General features: G+C 46.7%; 1 protein-coding gene across 1 annotated transcript in view; it reads left to right on the top strand.

Moving 5' to 3' along the window:
* Nucleotides 1-7,599, top strand: part of ZNF697 (zinc finger protein 697) — a 34,807-nt gene that overhangs the window by 301 nt on the left and 26,907 nt on the right. The gene's annotated exons all lie outside the window — the stretch shown is intronic.

The raw sequence follows: 7,599 nt of genomic DNA on the forward strand, positions 1-7,599 counted from the left end.
GTCTGCCGGGAGGGGGCGTGCCCCCCGGAGCGGGTGGCCATACCGCTGGGCGAACTTGTACCGTTGTCTGTTCACCCCGGTCGCAGGGGCCCCGGGGCTGTGGGCGCGAGGTGGGGGTGTACTTAAGGCCCCCCAAGCCGGGACCGAGCTCCTTTAGGGATCTGTGGCGAGGCGCGGGGAGAATGAGGCTGAGTAGCGAGGGAGGAGGCAGCGTTTGGAGAGGCAGTCAGACCGTCCCGCCGACCACCGAAGGGGGCATCCGAGACCCTCGGAAAAAAACGAAGCCCAGGGAGGAGCTTGGGAGGCAAGGAGAAGGTGAAGGGCTTTGTGTGCAGCTGCGGACGGGTACCGACTGCAGCCCCCTCGCCTTGTCTCCCCGCGCCCCCAGCCCCACTTGGGGCTATGGACAGTGGGGATGGGAGACTCCGAGGAGGGCCAGCGGGTCATCTCGGGTCCTTGTGAAACGTGTGCTCCCTTTTCCTCTCAGCTGCATTCTAACCTGACTCGGAGTAGCGGCTTGGGCTGCCATCAGACTGGACAAATGGCACAATGGGGATGAGAGGGTAGATGGGGCAGCAGCAGCTCGCTGTCCTGGGAGTGGTCGCCGCCGTTTAGCTCCGGTAGGCTTCGCACCCCGAAACGCCCATGTCGCCGGTGTGGCCAGGCTGGTACCGTCATCCAGGGGGAATGCCGAGACGGAGGACTGTCAGTGGAGGCACCGGGTGAAGCGTGGTGGGAGGAGAGGGCGAGTAAGAGGTTGAGGGGGAGAGTCAGTGCAACAGGGAGTCAGCTGAGAGTACCTGATGGCCACGTTTCGAGAATCGGATGGCCACTTCCTCTGGGACTTTCCGATTTTCCTTTTTCCTAACCGCCCCGTCCCTACCCCAAATAATGAATCACCCACCCTTGCTACGTGAGCTGGATTCAATCTGGTGGTGTCTGGTGGTGTTTATCTTTGCTCTGATACCTGGCCTGTTTGTCCTTTACCTGTAGGTTGACTTGAATACTCTGCATCCCCGATGGCTTTATCCTCCTCTCGTGGGACTCAGGGTGTGGTGAAGGCGGTTGGATAATGGCTACTGTGATGGATGAGTGGGCAACTTTGAACACAGCCCAGGTGTTACGGCTGTGTACCTGAACTCCCTCGCCTAAGCAGCCCGTTTCTCCTTTCTACCCCCACCCTCGTCCCCTAATTCTGTTTAGTTTACTGCTCTACAAGTATTTTTACTCTCTGAGCCACCGGGAAAGCCCAAGAATACAGGAGTGGGTAGCCTGTCCCTTCTCCAGCAGATCTTCCCAACCTAGGAATCGAACCCGGGTTTCCTGCATTTCCGGCGGCTTTACCTGCTCAGCTACCAGGAAAGCCTTCTTCTCTTAAGCCAACATAGGGATGTTATTTAATGTGCGATGTTTTAAGAGCCAAATGAATCCTTAAAGATGGCATTTGGGTGGTGAGGCAGGAGTACCCAAGGCTCATGATGATGTGGTAGGCACAGAGTCTTGTCTCCTATATAAATAGCTTATGGGGAAAAACAAATCTTTCCGGCTGGCTTCTCTAGAAGAGATGAGGCATCTGGAGTGATTTAAGAATGGAGTGGGGAAAAACCCAGTTGTTGAGGCTGAGGACATGAGAATGGTGAAATAAAGAGAATACACTGTGAATTCAGAAGATTTCCAATTGGAGCATATTGGCTGTGTGTGTGCGCGTGTTGGACGTGGAGGTTATCGCTGGGGGAAATTTGATATTCAAAGTTTAGTTGGGCCCCAAGAAGAATATGATGATACCATAGTAAACAAAGGTCATAAATGGGAAGTCAGGCTACCTTTTACAGAAAGGAGAACATAGATGGCCTTCAAAAATGACTGGGATTAAGGGAATGAATGGAAAGAAATCAGGTTGAGAAGCACTGGTGATGGAACTGAATTGGCCTGGGAAGGGTGACCTCGCTGAAGGTTGCATGACTAAGGATGATGGGGTTGCATCACATTTCCTCTCCTTCCCCTCAAAGCTCTTTGGATTTCCTCTGTAGCTACACATTTGCCCAATTTCTGATGTCTAGTTAAGGCAAGGAGAAAGGGTAAAAGCTGGTTAAAGATGATAACTTAAAGCAAGAAAGATCTTGCCTGTTCGTGTAGAGTGAGAAAAAAAAAAAAAACAACTCTGCAATGTCATTAAGAGGTCTGGAGCCTGATCCTGTGTTAATGCCATTTGGGCTTTTCCTTTGATCTGTGCTCCTACTTCTTTTTTTCTTTTCCTTCATTCTGCGCAGCTCCCCCCACCCCCGCCCCACCCCACCCCTTTCCTAACAGGTTTCTTAGTACATAGTATGTAGTGTTAATGTAATCAGAAAGGTAACTCCAGAGTTTGGCATTCAAAACCCTTAACAATTCAGTGCTTACCTACCTCTGTTCTCCACTGGACCTGGGCCACTCATATTACCTATCCATTCTTGCAGCAAAGAGCTCCCTAGTCTGAGATGTAGCATTCTTCCACCTGTGTGTCTCCTCAAGTTGAACTCCATGCCTGTTGGGCATCCCTGCCCTGCCCTGATTATTGTCCCCAAATTCTAGCCCAGCTGGTGCCGAAGTCTTATAGAAGTCTTCCTAGACCTCCGAGTCAGAATCCATCTTATCCCCATTGTACTCTGCATCCTTTGAAGAATACCCATCTCTGGTCTGCCTTGTGATAGTTAGAGGTTCTCCTTCTCCCCTTCAAAAAGTAAATCCCTGAGGGCAATGGCTCTGTACCCTATACTTTAAACCTAACAAGTGCACAGAGGATGCTATATGAAAAACATGACTAAATGAAGGAATGAGTGAAAGAACTGAAAGAATACATATGTCTTAATTTATCTCTTTCTGTGAAAAGGAAGATGAAGCCTTTTTACAGACCTGTAAGGATTCACTGCAGATGTGACTCTAAAGCATCTAGACCTTTTCATTTTGTTCTTGCGTTTGGAGACCCTAAATGGGTCTGTTACAGTGTCTAGTACAAAGACACTCATTAAGAGTTGTTGAATAGGGTCTTGCTGCTGCTGCTAGTGCTGCTAGGTCACTTCAGTCGTGTCCGACTCTGTGCGAACCCATAGGCGGCAGCTCATCAGGCTCCCCAGTCCCTGGGATTCTCCAGGCAAGAACACTGGAGTGGGTTGCTATTTCCTTCTCCAATGCATGAAAATGAAAAGTGAAAGTGAAGTCGCTCAGTCGTGTCCGACTCTTAGCGACCCCATAGACTGCAGCCCACCAGGCTCCTCTGTCCATGGGATCTTCCAGGCAGAGTACTGGAGTGGGGTGCCATCGCCTTCTCCATGAATAGGGTCTTAGCTAGCCTAAATTTTAAAACTCTATAGGCAGGATGTAGAATGGATTAATCCCAAGGGGATAAACAATGACTTTTGCCATGTTCTTGGAGGTGATATTTTCTTCTCAGTTGTGAAAGTTCAATGTGCTTTCTAGAAAGTAGCACTACGAAGATCATCCTGCTATTTCCAACTAGGCCAATGACTCCATCACGTCACTTTGACTTTTATAGCCCAAGCAGTCTACTAGGATTAAAATGTGGCATATAGAAGTTCAAGACAAATCAGACTTTCAAACTTTGCTTAAAGACATTGCAGTTTGTAGTTGCTCATTTATCTCTAACTGGAAAGCTTTTTATGCTTTTTTTTTTTTTTTAATGTGATGACAAGAGTTACTGTATATTGAACATTTATGTATCAACGATTATTGTTTATTTGCTAAGTCATATCTGACTCTGTGACCCCATGGACTGCAGTCTGCTAGGCTCCTCTGTCCATGGGATTTCCCAGACAAGAATCCTGGAGTGGGCATTTATTTTTCTAAGGGATTTATCTGACCCAGGGATTGAACCCACATCTCCTGCTTGGCAGGCGGATTCTTTACCACTGATACACCTGTTTTTTATGCTTTTTTTTTTTTTTTTAACGTGATGAAGGAGTTACTGTATATTGGACATCTATGTATCAGTTATTAAACTAGAGAATTTCTATGCATTGTCTTAATCTGATGATTTACATATTACAATCATCTCTGTTCTAAAAAAGGAGGAAACTGGGTCTCAGAGAGAAATTAGGGATCTTGCTTAGAGTCCCAGATGCATGAGATAGACCGGAATTTAGGTCTGTTTTCACAACGGGTGTGTTTTTGTTTTCCCTGGGAGAAAACTGCTAGATCTATGTTCTTCCTCTGAGGTTCTTCACTTTATGGATTTCCTTCCTGGAATATTGTTGGGCTTCTAAATGCATCCTAATGGATCTCATGTGAGAGGCCCGGGTTCTTCATACATTCATTGTTTTTATGCCCTCACAATCCCATGGCCATCATTTGGAAAGACCAGGTTCAGAATCCATAATAAGACCTTTGGTCATAGAACTGCTTCCCTGGAATTCTTTCCCATTTTCTCACAGCCTATTATCTGAATTCTTTCTGTCTTCCCTCCAGGGCAAGTCTCACGCTTTCCCCCTTCTGTAGCCTTTCTTGACCACTCCAGGCCACATTCAGGCTCTCCTCTAACCTTTGGCATTGCCTGAAATACCTGAGGCTCAGTGTCTTCTTGATGAATGTAGACTTGAATGAGCCCCCACCGTGTGCTGGAATTTGCCTATTCTCTGCGCAAGGCAGGGACTGCATGTCCAGAACACACCCCGGCATATGGTGGACTTTCAGGAATTGTGAGTTGGTAATGAACTGGTAATGACTCAAAATGCAAAAGTGCAGGCATGAAACATTATTTGCATGTTGCTAGTTTGTAAGAGAGAGATCGGAGGGTCATTTTCTTAGTTATTATAATTTTCATCCTTTTCACCAGACTGCCCGAAAAATTAAGCACCCTCTGGAAATAAATGAGAGCAGATCTGGGTATTGCTCAGTTGTATGAGCTTGATCAGTGCTAAACGATGATGGTGTTTTATTGATGCTGGGTAGATAGGCTTCCCTGGTGGCTTAGCTGATAAAGAATCTGCCCTCAAAGCGGGACACCTGGGTTTGATCCCTGGGTTGGGAAGATCCCCTGGAGAAGGGAATGGCAACCCACTTCAGTATTCTGGCCTGGAGAATTCCATGGACTGCAGTCCATGAGGTCGCAAAGGGTCAGACCCGACTGAGCAACATTCACTTCACAGCCTGGGTGGGGTCACAGCTTCAGTACCTTAATCCTTGCTGTCAGGCACACCTTCTGCCACATCTCCTAGGAGAGGCCTCTATGGTGCACGTCAGAGAAAACTGGAGGGGTTTCCCTGCTGCTGCAGATATGGGGGGGAAAAAAGGCTGGAATGAGGAAGGAAGATAGTTCCTTCTGTTTTTACCTCTGAGAAGAGTAGCTTGATTTGTATGGGGTATGGAATTGGGTTTTGTTGCATTATGTATTAATGGGGATGTTAAAAAGATCAGCAGCTGCCCCTCTGTGGGTGAAGAGGCTTTGCCACAAGATGGCTTTGCCATCTCCTGAGCCTTCTTTTCCCTGACCTCAAGGCCCCACAGTGCTGTGGACGCCTTGGTATAAGCACAGTGTGTGGGGGTTCTTAAAAGCACATCAGTCATTTTAAATGAGGATAGGGCAGTTCTGATTGGAGAAGGAAATGGCAACCCACTCCAGTGTTCTTACCTGGAGAATCCCAGGGACGGGGGAGCCTGGTGGGCCGCCGTCTATGGGGTTGCACAGAGTCGGACACAACTGAAGCGACTTAGCAGCTTAGCAGCAGGGCAGTTCTTGGGCTTCCCAGCTGGTGCTAGTGGTAAAGAACTCACCTGCTAATGCAGGAGACTAGAGACTCAGGTTCAGTCCCTGAGTCAGGGAGATCCCCTGGAGGAGGGCATGGCAACTCACTCTAGTAGTCTTGGCTGGAGAATCCCATGGACAGAGGAGTCTGGCTGGCTACAGTCCACAGGGTCACAAGGAGTCGGGCACAGCTGAAGCAACTTTGCATGTACACAGTTCTTGGGGTCCCTGCACTTGTTCAGCAAGTCATGCACAATACATCCAGAGGCTGGCAACAATGTTCCAGTCAGATGTGTGGAGCACCACCTGCAGTTCTCTAGTTTCCCCTTCCTGCAGAGGGTCAAGTCGGGGTCATGTGCACACAGCTCTAATTTGCTAAAATGTGTATAAAGGGGAAGAGAGCCTACATTCATTCAGAGAGGCATTTGAGATATATTTTCTCCCGAGAACTTTGTCAGAATCTTACCCAGACTTACAAAACAAGAACCATTCTTTCTAGGTTTTATTAATAAGAAACATTACTTTGGTCTCAGTGTCCTACCTATTCAGGAGGTTAGCTTATCTCTGATGCTTGATCATGCTTAAACAGGGCACTCTGGGAAGAACACCTTTCCAGTTATTCAACTTTTTTTCCAACAGGTAAGAACCTTGGTGAATTTCAAAGAATCTCTTAAGAAAAAAAAAAAAAAAAAACCCTCATGCAGGTATTGACAATGATTTCTGGTAGCAGTAGGTAGTTTTGAAAGCAGTGGGTTTTAGAAATGATTTCATCTGAATGTAATCTCCATAAGACAGAACTTAGTGTAATGGGTAGCACGGTACATGTTAAAAAAAAAAATTGCTGAATGAATGGATATATTACACTTTAAAACATTTACTTTGATGCTTTCCTAATATGATGGTACTGCCAATTTTTTATAAAGAGATATGGCAAAGGGTGTAGCTTATGTGTTATATTAGATGGGGAAAGGACGTTTTATATGTACATATAATTTTTTAAAAAAATAGATTTTATTTTTTTAATCTTTTAAGTTATTTTAAAAACATTTATTTGGCTGTGTTGGATCTTAGCTATAGCACGTAGAATCTCTGATGTGTCAGGTGAGATCTTTCCTTGCGGTGTACAGACTCTCTGGTTGTGTCTTGTGGGATCCAGAGTGCTTGAGCTTCAGTAGTTGTGGCAGCCAGGCTTAGTTGCTCCATGGCATGTGGGATCTTAGCTCCCCAACCATGGACTGAAGCTGTGTCCCCTGTATTGCAAGGTGGATTCTTAGTCACTGGGTCACCAGGGAAATCCCTTAGACTTTATTTTTTTGAGCACTTTTAGGCGCACAGCAGTATATTTTTAATTTTATTTATTTTTGGCTGTGCTGGGTCTTAGTTGCTGCGTGGGTATTCTCTAATTGTGGTGAGTGGGGGGCTACTCTTGATTGCAGTGTATGGACTCATTGCTGTGGCTTCTCTTATTGTGGAGTACGGGCTCTGGGGGGGGTGGCCTTCAGTAGCTGCAGTTCGTGGGTCCTAGAGCACAGGCTCAATTGTTGTGCACACCGGCTTAGCTGCTGTGTGGCACGTGGGGTCTTCCCAGACCAGAGATTGAACAGGTGGTCCAGCATCGGCAGGTGGATTCTTTACCACTGAGCCACCAGGAAAGCCCTCACAACTACATTGAGCAGAAAGTACAGAGAGTTCCCATATGCTCTCTGTGTCTTTTCATGATTTGATAGCTCATTTCTTTTTAACTCTGAATAATATCGTTTGAATGAATGGATGTGAGAGTTGGACTGTGAAGAAAGCTGAGCGCTGAAGAATTGATGCTTTTGAACTGTGGTGTTGGAGAAGACTCTTGAGAATCCCTTGGA

The sequence above is a fragment of the Bison bison genome, unplaced genomic scaffold (assembly GCF_000754665.1).
Source record: "Bison bison bison isolate TAMUID 2011002044 unplaced genomic scaffold, Bison_UMD1.0 scf7180017864247, whole genome shotgun sequence".
Taxonomy (NCBI): domain Eukaryota; kingdom Metazoa; phylum Chordata; class Mammalia; order Artiodactyla; family Bovidae; genus Bison; species Bison bison.